Below are 9,448 nucleotides of genomic sequence, written 5' to 3'. Positions count from 1 at the left end.
TTTGCTAAATGGTACAGATGAGTTGTAGCAGTGAGGAACATAATTGTCTTTTTAATGTTGTGGTAGGTATTCTATGGTCATTAATTACCAACTTGACTAATTATTATTGGTAGCAATTAATCTTTACTCTAATTATTATTGCTGATGAATATGCATGTTTTGCCCCCCACCTGTTACAATGACATGAAGATATATGTGATTACTAAATTACAAATGATCTAAATGGAGTTTAAAAATGTGATATGATAGAGAAAATCAGATGGATTTTCATCAGGCTGGTGGAATTGTAGAAAGGTATGTGATACAGTGATATTTTTTCAGGTTAAATTTGCCCCAATTCACCCTCCCCCACCCCAGATTTTTTTTTTGAATTTCATACATTACTGTACAAAGCTTTTAGTTGCCTTACATAGGGGAGTTCCTAGTAAGTGTGCTTCTATAAATAAATGCATAAAATCTTAGAAGTAGACAAAATAGAATAAAAAGGAAGCCATGAAATAACTCTTAAAAACTCCTCATAATAATTACCAAAACTCATATTTACAAATCCCTGATCATGACTGTTAGGCTGGAGAAAGGAAAAACAAGGGCATGCAAACAGAACAGAGAGATGCCATAGGGGGAGAACAGACCAGACCCCAAAGTCCGTGCCGTATATGGAAAGGGGACAGCTCTCCCTGAATTCCATCCTGATGTGCCAACTAAGACCCGGATGTCAGCCTCCTCCCTCTTGGAAGGAAAAAAGTTCTAGTTGACTATTATATCACCTTTAGCCAATCATACCTCTCAACACCCCCTAAGATAGCTTGCCCACTCCTCCCCCTCCTAATCCCTTATAAGCACCCCACCTCCCTAACCAGGTGTGACTTCTCTGGCCTCTGGCAAGAAGGCCACAGAACCTCACCTGGGGATATTTAAATAAATTACCTTGCCCTTTGTTGCCTCTCTTTGCCTGCTTATTCTGGCTAGAATTTATCTTACAATGACCAATACAGTATTTATAAGAAGAAGAATAGACCTTGTATTTCTTGTATTCCTAGCATAAGAATAGTGCCTGACATCCAGTAGATGCTCAAAAGTATTTGTAGAATAAATAATTGAATATTAAGTGAAGTAAGGGTCTAATAACAAAGAGAAGCTGGTGTAAGTCAGTGGATAATCAACTAACTTTTATGGAAAAAAGATCATTCAACATGTTTTCACAGAAATAACAGAAATTACTTCTACCCTAGCATCTATCATTCAAAGACAGAGAAACACACTGATACCCACTGAAAGTATGGACTAGTCCACCCTATGTAGAAATAGTTTGCCATAGAAATTATATTAAGTATTTTCTCTAAAACAGATACTTTTTGTGTTATTTTATTCTCATTTATTTTGCAGGGACAAATTAAATATGTTTAATAGCTCAAAATGGATTTATAGTATTGTAACTTTAGTATACAATATTGAGACTATGGGAAATAAGGGTTTCACCTGAGGTGGATTTGATTTATGAGTGTCTTATTATCTGACAAATAACAATCATATGTTGGTAGTTCCTCTGAGAAACAGAGCACGTGTGGGGTATGTATGTGTGTGTATGTGTGTGTGTGTGTGTGTGTGTGTGTGGTGAATAGTGAGTTCCTATAAACAATGTAAGGAAAATACATAAGCAATGGTTTGTCTGAATAAAGGAGTAGAAACAGTACAGCCCCTTAGCATTTCTTATGATCAATATTTCCTAGAAAATGTTACTATATAAACAATATACAGAATGAAGTGATGGAAAATACTGGTTAAGAGCAGAAGTTCTGAGGTCAAGTGATTCTGAGTCAGAGTCTTACCTCACTATTTACTGTGTGTTTACTACAAGTTATTTAATCATTCTTAACCTAGTTTGATTATCTTTGAAATATTGTCTGTGAAAATAAAATTGTGTCATGTAATGATTATGGGGATTTCATGTAGGTAAAAATATTATTATGTTAATAAAAATTGTACTTGCTTCATAAAGGCATAGAAAAGCTTAAATGTAGGAAAATTACTTAGTATACATAGCAAAGTCTAAATAGATATCTACTCTTTTTATAGTTATTATCATTACCAAGTATGCAGATACTACAAAATTCAAATACTACTATCATTACTAAGTATTCAGATACTACAAAATTCAAATACCACAAAAACATTTTAACTCACATGTGAAGACAAAATATAAATAAGAATACAATTATTAGATAAGACTCTTTTCAAAACCAATAATATCATATATATTGAATAATTTTTCTTAAATAACCCATCAGTAAGCTTACAGAAGAACATTTCTCTATTTTCTCAGAGATTTTCTTCAGCCTAATTGATTCTCTCTGTTCTGAGGTGAGGAAGTGTGTGACCAGAAGGATGGCTCATAGTGGTCACCTTACTCTTCCAGGTCATTCTAGAGATAATTCTGGTGTGAATTTCACATTGCATCATTGGTATGAGTGGTTTATTTGGCTTTACTCTTTCTAAATGGATCCATACCAATAACTTACTCCAATTATTATGTTGTTCAACATGACCAAGAATAACTTCCCTGATTGGCCTAAACTCAATGGTGGTGATGATATAAAAAAAATGTTTTATTTTAGTCCTGCCCCCTAAGCCATCGTGTTCTTCTTTTAGCTATACTGAACACAAGCTCGTGACTTGGCAAGTGTCAGAGATTTATCTATATATTAACATTTTACTCACATGGATAGCGCTCTTGAAATAGTACATCTCATTTTCAAGAATGTCCTTGGAATGGAAAGCAGATACATTCTTTGTCACACTTTCAGACCATGTAGTTCTCTGTCATAAAGCAGTCAACAGAAAAGTTAAATAAAACTGTGTTATGCAATATACTTTTTCATATTTTAGATACATATACATTTATATAATACCTGACTATAAACTTTGATGGTAGGGCTAAGAAATCTGTGGCGTGATTACCAAGTTCTCAAGAAGGTAAATAATGTTTGGAATGGACATAATTTTATTTTTTGCTAAAATGTGGCAAAATTTTCATGTCTAACTTTGTAAAAATAAATTATTCTTTTGTTTATTATAGTTAACAATTAAATGAAAAATACAGCAGAGTTTCTTGCCATTCCATCTTCTCTGTCTAAACTTTTGGCAAGTATTATGCATATAACAGAATTCATTTGGGGGGATCTCAGTGTATTGGTTAGGGCATAGTATCAGTTTTCAACCTAGTTGGCTCCAGAATATTTTCTGGTTGTCCTCAGTTGCTACTGTGAGAAACGTTCTGAATATTGATGTAGATTATGGCATGGAAATCAAGACTGTAGTTCTTGTAATTGACCGAAGTTGGTTTGTGTCCAAGTTCCACTAAACTTATTCTTTAGTCTTCTTATCTCTAAAAGGGGTGCAATAATATTGTAAATGTTATTAAGTGGTATGTTTAGTGCAAGACTTAAAACAAATGAGCACTTATACAATGAGAACAATTATAATTATTTCCCCTTCGATTGTTTATTTTATGGGTCAACTTCACTGGGCTAAGGGATCCCACTTAGTTGTTAAAACATTTCTCAGTGTGTCGGTGAGGGAGTTTCCAGAAGAGATTAGCATCTGAATCAGTAGGCTGAATAAAGAAGATCCCCTTCACCACTGTAGATGGACATCACCTAATCCTCTGAATGCCTGAACAGAATAAACAGGCAGAGAAAGGTGAATTTGCTTTGTTTGAGCTCATCCATCTCCTCCTCCCTTTGGATATGGGTGCTCCTGGTTTAGGGGCCTTTGCACTAAGATTATGGACTAAATGGCAGAATTTCCAGAATCTCCCACCTAGCCTTAGTTCATTTACATGCTAATGGATGTTTCAGAGCCTCCTGTCGATCAGGGGCAAGGGGTGAAAACAGCCATTCTCTCCTCCCCTTCGGTTTCTGGCACCTAATTGGTCCAGTGCCAGTCAGTTACCATGGCCAACCCATGAGGTTCCTGCCAGAAGGGGCAGTTGAGGAAGGCAAGTGGGAGTGGTGGCCGGAGGAGATGGATGGAGCCAGGCCAACCCAGTGATCCCTAGCAAGCTCTAAGAAATAAAACATTTTTTACCAGCCTATGCCTCTCCCTTGTCCTCCTTCAGTTTCACCAGATAAATAGGGAATTTGTCCCTGGAGGGGAACCCCTTACTCCTGGAGCTCCAGGACTCACACCATCGGCTCCCCTGGTTCTCAGGCATTTGGACTTGGACTCAATTAGACCACGAGCTTTCCTGAGTTTCCAGTTCACAGACAGCAGATGATGGGACTCCTTAGCCCCCATAATCATTTCTATAATAAATCTCCTCTTATCTTTATCTATATCTAACCTGTATATTATTAGTTTTGTTTCTCTGTAGAATTCTGACTAATGTACACTTTAAATGACATCATTTCTTCAATTAATTGTTATAGTTCTTTAAGAAATTCATCTATTTATTTTCCTTTATTTTTCAGGCTGGACTACTTCTTATCTAGAAAGTAGACTATGTAAGCATGCTCCCATGACTAAATTAGTACTTCTTTTTATTTATTATATTTCATATTCAAAGCACCTTTAGATGAATTTCTTTCCTTACTGGACAAGAATTGATTCAGTTAGTAATTCACATTGAACACACCCTATCTGCCACTTACTTCATTAGGAGCTGGGATTAAAAAATGTACAAGATAAACAGGAACCCTGTCTTCACAGAGCTTACGATTTAGAGGCAGACAAAGACCTGCTAATAGACAATTGCCTTGCCATATATGTGAAGTACATTTATAGGAGGAGTATATGTTGCTATGGGACCTCATGGTGGGTGTTGGAGAAATAACGTTTAAACAAAAACCTACAGGTTGAATAGGAGTTAGTCAAGAAAATGTGAAGGAAGAGTTATTCCACCCATGAGAAATAGAATCCAAAAATTTTTAGTATAAGACTGAACATAGTGTGTTCAAGATACTGAAATCAACTATTGTGTTTTTGATACAAATGCTGAGTGGAATCTCAAGGATATCAAGAAATGAGTCCAGCAAAATAACAAAAGCAAGATCCTGCATGGCTTTTTATAAGATTTTGAATAATTTTTACTTTACCTAAAAGAAAAAAAGACACTTGAAAGATATCAAATTGGATAAGGAATGACTGGTACTTCTTTAAGTGTCTATCTAAGAAGTGTCATTTGGGGGCAGAGGGAACTGAGAGGAGGTCAAAATTAAAGGCAAAGGAACAATGTAGCAGGTTATTGCAGTAATTCAGTTAGAAAAACATGGACATGTGGACCAAAATAATGGCAGAAGTTGGGGGGAGAAGCAATGAACTTGCTAGATGTCTAGTTCACTCATCAAAATTTCACAAAAGTTTGGGTGACATCTATTGTAGCAATGATAGTAATAGTTAACATGTGCTTTTGCTTATATTAAGCAAATTTAATACTCACAGAAAATATCTGATTAAGGTACTATTATAATCTCCATTTTTGATGAGCAAAATGAGCAACAGAAAATTTAAGTAACTTGCCCAAGTTCACATACCTACTGAGTACAAAAGCCAGGATTTAAGTCCAGCCATTCTAGTTCTAGAATTTAAGTTATTCAGCATGAGACTAACCTACTGTTCCAAACGACAGTCACTAATTCCTATTTTGCATGTATGTACCAGGCACTACGTCAGGTTCATTATAGTCATTGCTTCACTTAAATGGTTGCAATTGGTGAAGGTAAAGGAAGAGAAAAAATGGATTAGTTGTTTTGTTACATTGTTATGAAGATCAGTAGATGAGCACAAGTTGGAAATGATTAATTTAATTTTAATCAAGTCTATTTTGAGCTACCTCTGGGTCATCCAAACAGAGATGTGGCTAAATATATGTGGCTAAAGCACGGGAGGGTTATTTGGGCTGGAGATAAAGATTTCTATATGCATCAGGATCTGGATAGTAATTAGAGATGATGTCGGGGTTCTTGTTCACGAAGCCAAAGAATGAGCTTCACAAACAGTCAAGGTAGGAGAGCAAGGTACAGGCTTTTATTTGGAGATAAAGTGAAAGGACAGAACTCCCGGCTCATGCCAGGAGGGTACAAGAGAGTTTGGGGTGGTGCGTTGTCTAGGGGTTTTATAGGCAGTTGAGGATTTTCGAGAACATGAAAAAAAGCTTAGGGGTGTGAACTTATTAAGTGGTCCCTGAATATTTAGAAATAACTTAACACAAGCAACTTCCTCTGATGATTTCTCTCTGAGATACCAGCATCTTGGTCTGGGGGCATATGGAACAAGGCCACCTGCTTAGCCCCCAAGGTGGGCTGAGGTATTGTTTGCTAAAGAGTAAGTTAAGAATTTCTAAGGTATTAAAATGCAATCTTATATTTAAGGTGGAATCCTTCTTGCCTTTTACTGTGTTGTTTATGGCTGGGCCTACGTGCTAAATTAGTTTGCCCAGTTAGCAAAATCACCTCATCAGATCTGAAGGAGGAAAGACGACACATAGGCCTGGGCCTTTTAGCATATTAAATTGAATCTTACACATGATTATAAATGATTAGCATAATAAAAACATGTGCTACTCTTCTTTACCTGAGGAATATTAACTGATCTCACTGAAGAATGACTCTAGAGCTGTATGTTTAACACAGAGTTTGGGTAGGGGGTTTCCTTGCATGCAGTTACATTGGTCTGACTGCAAATACCCTGCCTTGCTTTTTCTGGAGGCCCCCACCCTACTCTGACTACACCCATGGTCGCTGTCTCAGAGACATGAGTGTTCACAGGGAGAATTTTATAGAAAAAAGATTTGGAGAAGAATAGAGACACGCTAATACTATTGTTTTTATTATTGTATATAATATTATTATTTCACATGTGTATTAAATTTTAAATTAACATTAATGTGAATTCTGGTCAGAAAGATGGGTGCCTGGAAAACAGGATAAAGAATGGTTGGAGAGTTGAAAAAGAATGCAAAATGTGAAGTTACAGAAGGCAAGAGAAGAGCATTTTTCAGAATGAGCAGGTGGTCAAATTAACAATGTGAAATACTGCAAAACATCTAAGAAAGTTAAGGCTTGAAAAATGCCTATTTGATATCCTGTTTGATATAGCAACAGAGAAGCCCATTGGTGACCTTAGGTTATGGTTAAGTTTCAGTGGGGCAGTGGAGGCAAGGTCAGATTTCAGTGAGATAAGGAATGGAAAGTGAGAGCATAGTGAAAGGAATATCGACAAGAAATTCAAGAATTTTAGCTGTAAATTGTAAAATAACAGTTAGGTGGTAACTCTACGGTGGGTGGGTACATGTGAGAAAGAATATTTATAGGTCTGCCGACGAGTACAGATAGTACTGTATAGAGGTCAGTCCACATGGTAGTCAGCTGTTTGTAAAAGATGCCAGTAAAATTCAGAGGTGATGTTGCCCTTGTGCTCCAGGGAGAGGAAAGCTCGTCAAAGCAAGTTGTAGCTATAGAGGGAAGAGCGAGAAAGAGGAAAGCCAAGGAAGGGGACATTCCGTTTTCTCTGGGAATAACCCAAAAGTTACCCATATCCCTTCCCTTTACCTCTCACTAGCCAGAACTTTGTCTATGGCCTCATCTAGCTGCAAGGGAGACTGGGGAATCTAGTCCTTTTATCTGGGTGGCTGTTATGTCTGGAAAAGATAAGGAGAAAATAGGTGTGGGAGTAATTAGCAGTCTCTACATATAAAGAAGCAGTTCCACATGAAATATTTACATTGTAGCTTTGGATGACTGCAGACTGGTACATCCTCCATGGGAATAGGATGGAACCATTGTTTCTCTGTTACAGATTAACTTGCACAGTCCAGCCTGGTATTGGTGGACATTAGCGATTCTTCCATTGGAAAGCTGAGCTCAGCTCCTGTTCTTAGCAATAAGGTCCTAGAAGATAAACTGAGCAGTATTTGGTGAGTTTTGGCCTTTATATCCCGAAATCAAAACTAGTAAGAGTGGATTGCTGAATAGGAGCTCCTACCCTCCCCACTGCCCTTAGGGGTGGTGTCTTGTAAATATATCTAATTGCAGTAACATCTCACAGAAGGAAACAGCCACTGCCTTAGTGATGAGCTCACAGGGAAACTGAGTAGAAATCCTAAAAGAATGGCATCTGAAACTTTCTGCCTTAAGATGCTTCTGGAGATGTTGCACTACTGCAGGCACAGCAGGTGGTAAGAGTCCAGAAAAAGCAAAAATTAATTCTATTTTGACATAAAATTTTCTGACATTAAAAGAAAGAAAAATAGTCTTTTTAAGAAATGGTATGGAAAAAACTGGGATATGTGTGAAAAGAAATAAATTTTAATTACCAGCTTAAATCACATGCACAAATTAATTAGAGAGAGAAGTTAGACCCCCCAAAAAAGTTAAAAGCATAAAATTTCTAGAAGGCACATGATTTGGAGTAGACAAATATTTATTCAATAAGACACTGAGATTAACAATTACAAAAGAAAATATGTGAAATATATAATTAAAATTAGTAATTCTAATCAACAAATAACACCATTTACTAAGAGAATGGGCAGTCTAGCCAAAAATACTTGCAAAATTTGTACCTGACAAAGGATTTGTTTTTTGTATCAAGAATATATAAGGAAATATAAAACATTAGTGAAAAGAAAAAGAACCCAAGAAAATGGGCAATATTTTGAACACTTTACAGAAGATATATGAAAGGCCAGTAAGTACAAGAAGCATTGCTCAAAATCATTAGTAATCAGGGAAATGCAAATTGAAACCATAATGATAGACCTCTACTACACACTCACTAAAATGACTTAAATTAAAAAGATTGACAACAACAAATGGTGAAGAGATGAAGTACCTGAACTCTCATAAATCACTGTGGGTATATAAAATTCTCAAGCACTCTGGGAAAAGATTTTGTCAGTTTCTTACAAAAGTAAATATGCACCTAACTTTTGGTCTATGTATTTCATGTTTATGTATTCACCTCAGAGAAATGAAGACTTATGTAAGAATGTTCAAAGCAACTTTATTCATAATAACTCAAATCTAGAAATAACCCCACTTTCCATCAAGATATGAATGGTTAATATAAATGTGGTATATTCATATAACAGAATTCGGCAAAAGAATAATAGTAAAAAAATAGAAGAATTACTGATACCTGCAAATACATGTATGAATCTGAGCCATTATGCTGAGCTGATTAGCCAGACTTTAAAGAGTACCTACATATGATTTTCAACATGAAATTCTATATTAAGCAAGCTTAATCAATGGTTAAAAAACTGAGTTATACAGGTAAGTTAGAGAGCTAAAAGGAACACATTAACTCCTTGGCTAACGTAAAATTAGCTACCTTTCACTTTTATCTTGGAAGCAAGAAATCGCTCTTGTGTATATGTTTTTTGATTGAAGTTTTTGTTGAAACAACTACAGAGTCACATGCAGCTGTAATAAAGATTACAGAATGATCC

This window comes from Manis javanica, chromosome 5 (assembly GCF_040802235.1).
Source record: "Manis javanica isolate MJ-LG chromosome 5, MJ_LKY, whole genome shotgun sequence".
Lineage (NCBI taxonomy): Eukaryota > Metazoa > Chordata > Mammalia > Pholidota > Manidae > Manis > Manis javanica.
This window is presented reverse-complemented; position numbering follows the sequence as displayed.